We start from the raw sequence: 12,663 nt of genomic DNA, 5'->3' as shown, positions 1-12,663 counted from the left end.
TTGTGTGTGTGTGTGTGTGTGTGTGTGTGTGTGAGAGAGAGAGAGCATGTGAGAGTGAGCGTGTGGCATGAGAGAGAGAGAGAAGAAAGTTTGTGTGCAATAACTCCCCTTTTTCTCTTCCTGCTAATAATCCATGACAATCTCAGAGCAGCTGGAAATCGAAAGTTCCTAGGTATGGAAACTAGGGGATTTTTTAAAATCCTTATTAGTTTTAATTATTGGGTGTTATTTGATGTGTTTATTTTTGAAATATTTTATTGGTGTTCAGAAAATGTTTATATGAAATTTTAGTTATTGGATGTTCTGTTTGTTAGCTGTTTTGAATTGTACTTTTGGTTGTTGTGGTTTTACTACTATTGATGACATTTATATATTTTGATTTTGTTTTATGAGGAATGGTAATGTTTCTTTTTTTCCATGTTGCACTACATAAAAATGTGGCTTGTTGCAGTGTTGACTTTCATGGGTAGGGTTGTGCTATGTGAATGCTGGGAGTTAGTGCTATTTGGATATAAAACATTTATTGTAATTCTATTTTCTCGTGGCTTTCTGGGGGCCAAGCCCATGCCCATGACTTGCTAGAGTTGGCCTAATACCATATGAGTTCCAAGTGAGTGTTTTGCTTTTTAGCAGGGTTTTCTGGTTGGCACCACAGCATTGCATATAAATATACATATACATATTTTAAGTGATATTTTACCTCAGAAAACTGTACTTTGAATATCCTTATTCATGTAAAATCTGCCTAAGATCTTTGCACCAGCCTTGGGCATTGCTCTACAAACATTTAACAGTCTCCCAACGTGAGATGTTGTGTAATGGGTGAGGGCACAATTTTTCACTCGGCCATAGGTGCCAAATTTCCTGGCTGTGGAACTGGGAACATTTCTGAGAATGCTACCCTGGAGGTTCTGGAAGCCTAAATTTGCCCTCCAGAACCCCTCTCCATTATCTTTCTATGTCATTGGTATGCACGTGTACCGTATGCACGTGTACCATGATAGCCAATTCCTCTCCAGCACGCTCCTAAATTCTGTCTACATGCATTCATACCACACAGGCAAGTTACTGTATAGTCTTCTCTGCCTCCATCAATCCAGCTATCTGCATTCACAATAGTTCGAAACATCAGTAAACCCAGCTGTCTTATTCTCACCCTCCTTGGTGCACACCTTGAAAACATCTCCTCTGTGCAAGGGCATGTCACATTACCTGGAAGAAAAGCTCCTTCTATGTGTTCACTTCCTGCCATTTCAAGTCAATGCCATCCTTCCTGGAGACCTTGCTCCTCACAGGGGTTACCAGAATAGAGGTGGGACTGGCTGGTGGTTTCTTCTATATACTGTACTTGTCTGCCTCATCTCTTCCAGGTCTGCTTGTACTTGATCTCTGATAGCTAAGAGCTGTTTGCACTGGTTGCGCACACACAACCTCTCCTCAAAAGAGAGATAATCATACATGTGGCACTTAGTGCAAAAGAGTAGATAGCCCCTATCCCATTGCAAGACTGTTGTTTCCATCACGCTTTTTTTAAAGGAGGAGAAATGCTTAAACAAAGTTGTAAGATCTCTAAAATCCTGAACTGTGTGGGGCCTTAGAGGTAAAACATTTTATTAATAGGGATATAATTAGTCTCCCAACTAGCAGCTGCACCGCTGAATATACCCAGATAAGTTAGTTAGCCAGATATGTGATATCTGGCTAACTTTAGAAATGCCTTATGGCGCATCTAGAGTTAGCCGTTTACATTAACCGGCTAGCTCCGCTCCTCCTTGAAAGCCTACCTCCTGTCCTAGGAATGCCCCCGACTTACCCAGCTAAATTCTATCCGGATAATTAATTACCTGGCTAGAATTTAATCAGCTAAGCCTTTTAAATATGCAGCTAAGCCATGTAGACGGATAACTTTCCCGTTATCCATCTAAATGGCTTTTGAATATGTACCCCTTAAGGTTTTACAGTCTAGCATCCAGCTCACTGAGTGACCTCCCCTTGTAGCCTAATTTATAGTCGTCCAACTCACAGCAGCTCAATCTGTCAGTGTCTTAGTCCACCAGAGACTCTCTTCTCAAGCAGAGTAAGAATTGGGTCAATCAGATATTGTAGTGGACTTCAGGTGGCAAGAAAACAAGTAAAATGCACCCTTCTCAAGAAGAAGGAATATCCCTGTCCTGCTAGATTGCCTCTTAAAAAAAAATTTAAAAAATGGATTACTGATTTGTGTTCCCAACTGATTTTATTTTAGAAAAAGTTCATAACAGGATTGACTTTTAAAATACTGTTCATACTTCAACAGAGTTACAAGGATAAAATCCTCCTCCTTTACTTTCTGTTGCGACCGTCGCTGCTCGACGTCTCCACTCCACCCATTTTACCTCTTTGGCTACTGCGGCGTCATTATGCCAACCTCCTCCGGCGTTCCCGGACCGGCTAGACGCTGCCTTCCGCCATGTTCTCCTGAGGCCTAAGGGCGCGCACGCGGTGCAGCCCCGACTCAAGTACCAGCTGTGGCGTGAACCACAGGGGCGTTCCCCCTGAGATGATGTCATCACCAGATATTTAAGGTCTCTTGTTTTGCTAGCTAATCGAGTTAGTAAAGGGTTTCCTACCTAGCTGCCGCCAGGTATCGCTGTGGATGGGATTCGCTCTCCACTTACCTTGCAACTCTGCCTCCTCGGACTTTACCAGGGGTACCCATTTCTCGGGGGCCTCGCTCTCTCTTGCTTTTCAGGTCGCAGTCTAGAACCGGTACTCGCTCCTCGAGGGCCCATGTTCCCGGACCTGCTACTGAATATAACTTCTGCCAGGAAGTCACCGCTGCCTACAACACCAGTGAGTTACCATCTCTCTCTCTCAGAGCTTTCCCTGGAACCAGGTACTCGCTCCTCGAGGGCCTACTTCATTCCAGCTCCTGGGCTGTTCCAAGAGACTATTGTGTGAGTGTTACCATCAAGGTTCTGTTCCTGAACTCTGCATACTCTGCCTACTCACTATCTCAGTTTCTCTACAGCTCAGCCATCTGGGATCGCTGTTCCAGTGCCTGAGGGACTACAGCCCAGCCGGGCTTTTCCAGCTCACTACTGCCACCTCCGTGTGGTTCTCTAAAACAGTTTAATAAAAGAACTAAGTGTGTGTCTGTCTCCCAACTCTGAGCCTGACCGGTGGTCCCTCTCAGGATCTTCCCCCGTGGGCGTGGTCATCTACCACCAGCCCAAGGATCCACCCATAATTATCACAAATAACACTTTCAGAAGGATCTGATTTCTTCATCATCCATAGGGAGAATTCCAGGATACTGTCACACCTTCTGTACCTCTTAACACCAAGCATCACGGAAGTGTCTGGGAACTGTTAAGCATTTGGCTTCATTTCTTAGCTTCTCTCATTAAGCATCTTTCACCCTTATGGGGGTCTTGGTTCACATCTTGAGAATCAGGTGTTGCCTACCTTTGCATTTCTTTGCAAGTTCTAGAGGATATCCTTACTCACATCTCCTGGCTTGTAGATAGGTGAGATACCATTCAGAACATAGTTACTTCCAAAGAGATGCCATGATACTTCCTGGGAGTTGGTCAGCAGCATCCTTCTTGATGATGATTTTCCTTTCCCTCTCCTTCAGATGGATCCCTCTTCTATTGCCTTCCCCCTCCCTTTCTCTGTCTTACTCACTTGTTCACTCACTGGCTCTCATGGAACAGCCTGGCTCCTTCTCACACATACCCCTGGACCCAACCACAGGATACCTTGCTACAGGATTATTTCTAGGACATACCATTATCTAACCATAGGGGGTTACATGTATAAATGTAGAAAACGCCTTGGATGAGTCCTGTCTGGCTTCTTTTTCATGTGGCAGCAGTGAGACAGGTGGCTCTATCCTCTGACTCCTCTGTCATCTTCTCTTTCCTTGGGTAGTGATGAGGCAGGAGCCCTTTCCTCCTTGCTGGGTCTTCTGTCCTTTGGCAGTTGGCTTACTTCTCTGCTTCATCATTGGGATGAGGGGGTGAAAGAAGTAGAGGTAAATAGTCTCGCTCATTCCCAACTCCCCTTTGCTTTGGCAAGTGGGCAGGGAACATTCAGACATTCTACCTTGGCGAGAGGAGAAGGCAGATGGCACCAGGATAGTGATGGCTGTCTTGTACTCTCTACCCACTGGGGTGTGTCTGTAATCCTCAGGTTAAAAAACATTGCTTTATAGATGAAACCAATGGAAAAGCTAGTCAAAAATGACAGAGTAAAATGTGCTCCTTATGAGAGAGAATGGTTGCAATGGGGTGGGATGGTGTGTCTGGCTTGTGGGTGAGAGAGGGGGCCTGAGTGAAGAGTAAGGGTGGTGTAGGGTGTGTGTTTGTGATGGAGTAGGTAGAGTCTGTCTGCAAGAGATGTGGGTAGAGTGAATGAGTGGGTGTATGTGTTTGTGTTCATGGGTCATAGTAAATTTTGGCAGAAAATAATCCAAGTGGCCTATTCAGTTTGCCCAGCATGTTTTATTTATTTGTTTATATTTAGAGTAGTAACTGCCTCTCTGTGCAGGTTATCTCCATACAAATTCAGTACATAGACTGGATGGGTGTGTGTGTGGGTGTGAGTGAGTGGGATGTGAATGGTTCATTTTTTTCCCCTTTTGCACTGTCCACTTTCCTTTAGTCTCTTCTGTGACCCCTTTCTCTTCCTTACCCCTCTACTCTCTTCTCCAACTCTTGCTGCACATACTAGATAGACCGCATGGTCCTTTTCTGCTGTCACATTTCTATGATGATAATCACGTGGTTACTTCCTGAGGGCTGAAGGGTTGTAGATTTTGTTTTATTTCTTCCAGTATGGGAGGACTCTATTTTTTTTTTCCAGGATTCCCCCTTGAACTGAAAGAAAAAAGCAGACCTGGAGTTCAGGATACATCGAGGAAAGGCATTTTCTTTTTAAATAGTATAATTTTTCATCTTCATTATGGCTCTGATGATGGTCTATTAACAAACCATCAGAAGGACTGCGATATCTTCTCCCCCACCATCCCTGTCTATGAAAGCTCAGGAGGTTAAAAAGAAATTGAAGGTTAATGAGCATTGAAAATATCCTAAAATTGGCACTAATTCTTAACTACTTCACTGTTAAATATACTTTTTTTTTTTTTTTTAATTAAATGTATATGGATTGTTATATTACAGGAAGGGCAGTTTTCGAAAGCCATTTACGTGGGTATATACCAATTTACCCAGGTAAAAGAGCTTTTGGAAACCATATCCATGCGACTAAATGTTTGAAAACTATTCCACAATGCATGTGTTTTTATCCAGCTTATTCAGGGGCATTCCCGAGAGTTAGGCAGGGGGAAAGGCAACAATGCATGTATGTTTTTTTGTATTTTTAAAACTACATAACTGCATGCATTATTTTCTCACAGAGAAAAGTGTCTGAAGAAAAAGCAGGTACAAACCTCCGCTGCTGCTTTTATTCCCCCCTCCCCCCACAGGGCAGTTTTCAGTGGAGGAAGTACGCTTGTACTCGCCCTTGCAAAAATTGGTGAAAAGTGTGTGGGTAAAAGTACCCACAGTCTTTGCACTTATACAGGCAGATACAAAAATTGCCCCAGTGACGTGCACGCACACATGAGCATTTGTTACAATACGTTTCTGTGTGTGGTCCACAACACAGGTGCCGACAGTGAGTGCATATGTATCATTGCTGCCTCCTCGTGCTTCGCAAGCCTTTCGCGCTAAAAATGAAATATTTTTCCCCCCTCAGACTAAAGCTTAACTATCCCATCTACTGAAGCAGAGGTGCTGCGTGTGTCTAAGATTTGCATAGCTCTTCAGCCCAAGCATTCCTGAGAGCCAGTACACTCGCCTCATCAAGGAGCCTGCATTCTGCAGGAATCAGGCAGCTTCGCCCTCTGGCAGACAAACACGCTACAGCTGTCAGCTTTCCACAGCACTTTTGTTGTACTGGAAAAATATTTCTTGTCAAAACCCCTGGAGTGCCGCTTTGTAGTATTACACAGTTATGGAGCAGAAAAGTTTAAAGGAGCACTAAAGTGAAGCCTGCTTGGCTGAAATACTCCCCCCCCCCCTTCAGCAGGTGCTTAATTTTATTTATATTCTCTTTTTGGCACTTCAAAGTGGATTACCTATTTCCCTGCCCCCAGAGGGCTCATAATCTAAATTTGTACCTGAGGTAATGCATGGTAAAGTGACTTGCCCAAGGTCAGAAGGAGCAGCAGTAGGAACTCCTGGTCTCCTTGGTTCATAGCTCACTGCTCTAACCACTAGGCTACTCCTTCCCCTTTGTTCTTCCTTTGGTAAGAGTATGTAAAACTAACGGAGAGTTCATAGGCTATAGATATTACCAATTATTAGGCTTATTTAATATTTATTGATAGTTAATGTGGCTTTCAATGCATACTTCACTTTCAATGCATATCCAGCATAGCTCTCTGCTTCAACGACAGGGGAGAAGAAAAACTGATACTTCACGCTTATCCAGCATAGCTCTCTGCTTCAACGGCAGGGGAGAAGAAAAACAACCAATAAGGGCTGAATAACATAGTCTGGGTAAACAAATAAGTATGGGTGTAGCTTGCTTGTTGCGGCGGTTACTTCCCCTACTACCCCTAACTAATCAAGCTTGATATTTCACTTGGATGCTGCTCCATCACTGCTCTCTACATTAATGGTGGGGGTGGAAGGGAAAAAGAACCAAGGGTTGCTAAGAGCCAAGAGAAACAGATAAGTATGAAAGGAAAGAAGTGTGAAGCTTGCTGGGCAGACTGGATGGGCCGATTGGTCGTCTTCTGCCGTCATTTCTGTTTCTATATGTTCTCTAAAGTGCATCAATTCCTTGCTGGCTTTTGCCAGATTCCCATGCAAGAAGATACCACTTGCAGAGCCCTATCAGGAGGTCACTTGGGAAATGGGAAGTGGCTTATGGCTCCTAGGCTAGAAGCCAACAAGAGGTTTGAGTGTCATGGAGGAAAGTGGTGCTGAGATAGCTGTTGAGAAAAATGCTGCAAATCTCAAGTGCCAGCTGCACAAATAGATGGAGGGTGGGAGGGAACACAAGCAAATTTCTACCCCCACCTACATAAGTGTAGGTGTGAAGGAGTAGCCTAATGGTTAGAACAGCAGGCTACAAACCAGGGAAGTCAAGGTTCATATCCATTGTTGTGACCTTGGGCAAGTCTTTTCACCCTCTGTTGTCTCAGATACAAAACTTAGATTGTGAGTCCTATGAGGACAGGGAAATACCCACAGTACCTGAATGTAATCTATTTTGAAGTGGATGAAATGCACAATATAAATCAAAATAAATTGTGTTAGGCCTCTCAAATAGGGCCTATGTCACTGGAGTATGGCCTGGTAGAGAACCCTGGGTAGTGGAGGCCTTGACTTTTTCCTGGGGTTTTGTAGATTGTAATAAAGTTGCAGTGTGTGTTTGGCAGAAAAAAAAGAAATTATGCAGCAGTTTCTGTAAATACCCACTAGATGGCAGAGTATATAGTGAATGAGTAGGTACTGTGCATTGTACCATAATGGGAAAGTTTTGGATAGAATGATTATTGGGTTTTAATGATGTGGTTCCTTTGAGAGGACTGAGAAGGGGGAATCCTATAGGAGGAGTGTTCTTAGGAGTATATAATGCTGGTTCAAAGTTTGACGGGAAGAGTTTTGAGGGAACTACTAGAGTGCTGGTGAATCTGGGGGACCCCCTTCTCCTTTGAATAGTGCTCTGCAGGGGCTTTCTTCCTCAAGGGGAAAGGTCTGAAGCTGAACTGGTGTTTCTTTCCATGGGGAAACAGCCAAGGGAACCGACCTGGGTCTAAGAGGAAACGTAAGAGAGATACATGGCCCCATAGCCCATGGAAGGACCAGAAGAGAAAAGGTCGGAGAGAGGAGTGTGCTGAGGATGCCAAGAAGTCATTGGATGCTGTCTGAAGAAGAGTTGTGGTGTCAGGTATCTAGAGTTATTTGTTGTAAGGAGATGTGTTATCCTCTATCTCATGAATGAGTACTGATGTAACTAAGGCTGATGTAGCTATTGAGAGAAAGTTGATATACCCTAGATAATAGTGGAGTTGAGCTAATGTAAATCTAGGAATGTGAGAAACATATTTCTTCAGGAACAGGCGTGAGGAGTAATTGAGTGCCTTGTTGAGATGCTATCAGGCTGTGGAATCTGGTGCCAGAGGGTATGATCAAAGCGACTAGCATAGTGGGATTTAAAAGAGGCTTGGACAAGTTCCTGGAGAGATAGTCAGGTAGACTAAAGAAAGCTATTTCTGTCCTTGGAAATGAGTAATAGGAATTGATTTACTTTATGGGATCTGCCAGGTAATTGCAACCTGCATTGGCCACTGTCTGAAACAGGATTCTGGACACAGATCTATTTCTGATAGTCATCAATCCAGGTTGTAAATACCTGGCAGATCCCATAAAGTAGGATCTAATTCCTGTTACTCATTCCTAAGGATAGCAATGGCTTTCTTTAGACTATCTGGCTAATGATAATTTATGGACTTTTCCTCCAGGAATTTGTCCCAACCTCTCTTAAATCCTGCTAAGCTAGTTTCCTTCATCACATCCTCTGGCAACAGATTTCACAGCTTGACAGTGTGTTGAGTGAAAAAGTCCTTTCTATAATTTGTTTTGAATCTGCTAGTTTTTATTTTCATGGAGTGTGTCCAAATTTATTAGTATTTGAAAGGGTAAACAACCATCTTGTATTTATCCATTCCACCTCACTCATGCTAGAGTGGTCAACAAGGGATTAATTCTTAATGCCTGCTGACTTTGTAGAGTAACTCTGTGCTATAATAACTTCCTTTTTTTTTTTTTAAAGGAATACAACTTCTTTGCTACCTTCAGCAGTAGAACAAGTATGGAAGAGAAACAGGATAGGGATTAGTCTCCCAGGGATAAAGATTCTGCCAGGTAGACCCCAGTGTATATCTGTCTATTCAAATTTCATAGCATTTGCACTTCCGAAAAGTTCTAGTGGGAAGACTGGATTATAGCATGTGGCTCATGGTCCTTCCTACACCATCCATCAGTCCTTCATAATGTCTAGCAGACATGTGAGGGGTTCTGTGGCCAGAGCACTGGGATGTGAAGCACTGAACGTGAGCACCAGGACAGGAAAGTAAAGAGTAGCACCACATGAAAACAAGGAAGGTCTTTAGTATGTATTTGACTTATCAAAGGAGACCCTAAAACACACCTGCGAATAGCTGTGATTGGAATAGGAGCAGGTGGAATATTATCAAGGACCAAGATATAAAGCCAGTGAGCAGGGCCGATGCAAGGGTATTAGGCGCCCTAGGTGCCTTCTGCCCTGCCCCGCCTGGACTCGCACACTGTCTTACACTCCTCCACGTGGAGGAAGCTGGAGCAAGATGGTGGAAGGCGATGCGAGCCATGGTCCGGCCTGAGGAAGCCACCACAAGTGACCTGAGGGGGGGCCAGGTTACCGCACGGCTGACAGAAGCGCTGGGTCGGTTGAGGACGGGTGGGTCACTGGCTTTTGCTGCTGCTGCCCCTGGGACCCTGGCATCCTAGGCTCCCGCCTAGTTCGTCTAGTGCTTCCGCTGGCCCTACCAGTGAGACCTTTGCTGGCACAGTGACAATCTGCAGTTGGTTAAAAATCACAGTAAGTAGAAGAGCCAATATGTGAATGCACAAACCATGAAATGACAAAAAAAAAAAATAAATACTCACAAATGTAATTACTCAAAGGGCTCTGTCAAAGGTCGATTGTACATGAGCATAAGGTATACAGTTTTATCTTATTATTGCTCTCTTATATAATCATGGGTCCAGATAGGTCATTTTTACAAACATCTTTTACTTGCATTTAAAATCATTTCTTTCCTGGAATATTGCCTGACATAGCACGATTTGAGGCTTATACTCTTTTTCAGAGGCTTTAATAATTTCTCCTTTCACAGCCACGACTTCATATTTCACTTTGCTTTACTCTCTGCCTTCAAGGTAACTGCAAACACAAACAGAGGTTTAAATGCCCACATTGACCGATCATATTTTCTGGCATTATTTGAATACATTCTCAGGATTGGAGGTACTGATAGAACCAGTAGCCAATTACACAGTCTCTTTGATCTAACCATATTTATTTTATTTAGATTTTTATATTTCGCTTTTCAGCACTTCACAGTGTACATCAAAGTGAATTACATTCAGGTACTATAGGTATTTCCCTATCCTCACAGGGCTTACAATCTAATTTTGTACCTGAGGCAGCAGAGGGTAAAGTGACTCACCCAAGGTCACATATTTGTTATAAATAACAAAAAGTGCTTTATTTGTTTATTTAAAGGAAAACACTCCAATCAAATTCAGTATTCATTTCTGCTGGGTGAAGCGAGTTGACGTGGATATACACACTCTTTCCCTCTGAAACGGCTTCAATAAAAATGTTTAAACCAGTGTATAAAGGTATTTGTGATTCCTCATAATGTTCTAATTGAGAACGTTTGTTGGAAAATAGACCAAAATCCACTTTGAGTCGTTTAACTTGTGGGGAGATGCACGAAAGCTATATCCCAGATCTGTGTTATTAGGAGGGATACTGGGCAGCTCGCCGAAGATATTCTGTTTTCCAGGAAACACCAAGGTGTTTGTTTTCCTGGGGAAGAAATATAAAAGAAAATATAGTTAGATCGAGTCTTACTAAACTATCCGTTCTATTGTTTTTAAGATGTTTACAGAAGAGAATCTATGGGAAGAGCTAGGAAACCTGAAAGTGGACAAAGCCATGGGGCTGGATGAGGTACATCCAAGGATACTGAAGGAGCTCAGAGATGTGCTGGTGAGTCCACTAAAGGACCTGTTCAGTAGATCCCTGGAAACGGGAGTGGTGCTGCAAGATTGGAGAAGAGTGGTGGTGGTTCCACTTCATAAGAGTGGGAGCAGAGAGGAGGCTGGAAACTACAGGCCGGTTAGCATCTCGTCGGTGGTAGGAAAATTGAGACTCTGCTGAAGGAAAGGATAATGAACTATCTGCAATTTGGTGGGTTGCTCAACCCAAAGCAGCATGGATTTACCAGGGGAAGGTCCTGTCAGACAAATCGGATTGATTTTTTTTGATTGGGTGACTAGAGAATTGAATCGGGGAAGAGCGCTCGATGTGATTTACTTGGATTTTAGTAAAGCTTTTGATACAATCCCACATAAGAAGACTCATGAACAAAATGAGAAGTCTGGGAGTGGGTGCCAAGGTAGTAGCATGGATTGCAAACTGGTTGACTGACAGGAGACAGCAAGTAATGGTAAATGGAGAAAGAACGGTGTAAATGGAGTGCCACAGGGATCGGTTTTGGGACCGATTCTGTTCAATATCTTTGTGAGTGACCTGGCAGATGGGATAAAAGGTAAAGTTTGAATATTTGTGGATGATACTAAGATCTGTAACAGAGTGAGCACATCTGAAGGAGTAGAGAGAATGAAAAGTGATTTAAAAAAACTTGAAGAATGATCAAAGATTTGGCAGCTGGAATTCAATGTCAAGAAGTGCAGAGTCATGCATCTGGGGTGCGGCAATCCAAAACAGCTTTATGTGGTGGGCGGTGAAAGACTAATGACTACGGATTGTGAAAGAGACCTAGGTGTGAATAGTGTCTGATCTAAAGATGGCAAAGTAATGAGACAAGGCAATAGCTAAAGCCAGAAGAATGCTAGGCTGCATAGAGAGATGAATAACCAGTAAGAAGATGGGGGTGGTGATGCCCTTGTACAGGTCCTTGGTGAAGCCTCAGTTCTGGAGCCCTTATCTCAAAAGGGATGGAGACAGGATGGAGGTGGTCCAGAGAATGGCTACCAAACTGGTGTGGGGTCAGTATCAGAAGGCCTATGGAGAGAGACTGAAGGATATGAATATGTATACCCTGGAAGAGAAGAGGCGCAGGGGTGATATGATACAGACATTCAGATGCCTGAAAGGTTTTAATGATGTACAAACATCAAACCTTTTCCGTTGCAAAGAAATCAGTAGAGCTAGGGTCACAAAATGAAACTCCAGGGGGGATGTCTCAGAACCAACATCAGAAAATATTTCTTCACGGAGAGGGTGGTGGATGCCTGGAATGCCCTCCCGGAGGAGGTGGTGAAAATCAAAGCAGTGAAGGAATTTAAAACTGCATTGGCGTAAATACTGTGGATCCCTAAAGGCTGAAGGATGAACAAGAAGAAAAGAGTGCATGGAGTAAATTGCTGGTGTGGTGGTTACTACCCTTCAACCAATAAGCCTTGATACTGTTGGTGTTACTCCATCATTGCTCTCTGCTTCCATGTCAGGGGGAAAAGGAGAATTGGATTCATACAGCAACCAACAAAGCTCTGACTTATGCGGTCTGGGGAAACAAATATGAGGGTAACTTGCTGATGCAGCGGTTACTGCCCCAAATAAGCCTTGATGCTGTTAATGCAGTTCTAACATTGCTTTCTACTTCAATGGCAAGGCATAAGGGGGAACTGGATTCTAACATCAACCAACAAGGACCCTGTCTTTCACAGTGTGGGAAACTGATAAGCGTAGGGTAACCTACAGGGTGCAGCAGATATTAACATAAGCTTGCTGGGCAGACTGGATGGACCATTTGGTTTTCTGCCGACATTTCTATGTTTCTGTGTATAGTATTGAATGAAAGGCAATGAT

General features: G+C 43.4%; 1 protein-coding gene across 6 annotated transcripts in view; it reads left to right on the top strand.

Moving 5' to 3' along the window:
- LOC115075772 (ankyrin repeat and fibronectin type-III domain-containing protein 1-like) overlaps nucleotides 1–12,663 on the top strand; it is a 1,084,545-nt gene that overhangs the window by 172,473 nt on the left and 899,409 nt on the right. The window contains exon 2 of one of the 6 annotated variants that reach the window (XM_029576528.1): nucleotides 8,833–8,924. The exons of the other annotated variants lie outside the window; for them this stretch is intronic. The gene's annotated coding sequence lies outside the window, so the exon portion shown is untranslated. The remainder of the gene's footprint in view (nucleotides 1–8,832; nucleotides 8,925–12,663) is intronic. 6 annotated transcript variants of the gene reach the window in all.

The sequence above is a fragment of the Rhinatrema bivittatum genome, chromosome 14 (assembly GCF_901001135.1).
Source record: "Rhinatrema bivittatum chromosome 14, aRhiBiv1.1, whole genome shotgun sequence".
NCBI lineage: Eukaryota > Metazoa > Chordata > Amphibia > Gymnophiona > Rhinatrematidae > Rhinatrema > Rhinatrema bivittatum.
The sequence above is the reverse complement of the archived record's forward strand: the minus strand, read 5'-3'. Positions and strand labels throughout refer to the sequence as shown.